At 42.3% G+C, this 1,077-nt stretch overlaps 1 pseudogene; it reads left to right on the top strand.

The window, feature by feature from the left end:
• Positions 1-318: 318 nt before the first annotated feature.
• On the top strand, positions 319-787 carry LOC119619949 (CDGSH iron-sulfur domain-containing protein 1 pseudogene; annotated as a pseudogene).
• The last annotated feature ends 290 nt before the right edge of the window (positions 788-1,077 follow it).

Raw genomic sequence — 1,077 nt, 5'->3', positions numbered from 1 at the left:
ATTAGCTAGGTGTGGTGGCACACACCTGTAGTCCCCGCTACTTGGGAGGCTGAGACAGGAGAATATCTTGAAACCAGGAGGCAGAGGTTGCAGTGAGCCAAGATCGCACCCCTCCACTCCAGCCTGGGCAAGAAAGTGAGACTCTGTCTCAACAAAAACAAAAGAAACTGAAAAATCAAACAATTTGAGAAAATCCTGGGTTTAAAAAAGTTAAACAGGTCTCTACTACAGGACTTTGCAGATCCTTTTCAGATACTTTAATTTGTTAATGTAGTCTGTAAGTCAAGAAAGTAATTTGGCGGTAGCCGCGCGGAGTCAGTGCCCTTAGTACCCCGCTGGCACCTACCTTGACTCTCACTGGCCGCACGAACCCGTTTGTGCTCGGTGTCATAGTGCACACGCCTTGCAAGCGACGGCGCCATGAGTCTGACTTCCGGTTCCAGCAGATGAGTTGAATGGATCACAGCAGTTACCATTGCTGCTGGGACAGCTGCAATTGGTTATCTAGCTTACAAAAGATTTTATGTTCAAGATCATCGAAATAAAGCTATGATAAACCTTCACATCCAGAAAGACAATCCCAAGATAGTACATGCTTTTGACATGGAGGATTTGGGAGATAAAACTGTGTACTGCCGTTGCTGGAGGTCCAAAAAGTTCCCATTCTGTGATGGGTCTCACACAAAACACAAGGAAGAGACTGGAGTCAACGTGAGACCTCTGATCATCAAGAAAAAAGAACTTTAAGTGGAGACTTTTGATGCTGCAAATCAACTTGTTGTGAAATTACCTGATTGTTTAATTAGAATGACCACCACCTCTGTCTAATTCACTTACCCTGGGTTCTAAATGTGGTATATTGCAAACTGCAGGTTTCACATTCATGGATTTGCCTTACTTGCTGAAACATCGTGGTGCACATTTATTGAAACAAAACCAAACAAAACAAAAAAAGAGGAAAAACCAAAAAAAAAAAAGTAATTCACAAATTTACTAGATCCTTTTTTGCCAAAGTACATATGAATCACTCTGAGAAACTGTTGAAAATTCATATTACCAAGCCCCTCAGAAGCAGCC

This window comes from Chlorocebus sabaeus, chromosome 11 (genome assembly GCF_047675955.1).
Source record: "Chlorocebus sabaeus isolate Y175 chromosome 11, mChlSab1.0.hap1, whole genome shotgun sequence".
NCBI classification, from domain to species: domain Eukaryota; kingdom Metazoa; phylum Chordata; class Mammalia; order Primates; family Cercopithecidae; genus Chlorocebus; species Chlorocebus sabaeus.
This window is presented reverse-complemented; position numbering and strand designations above follow the sequence as displayed.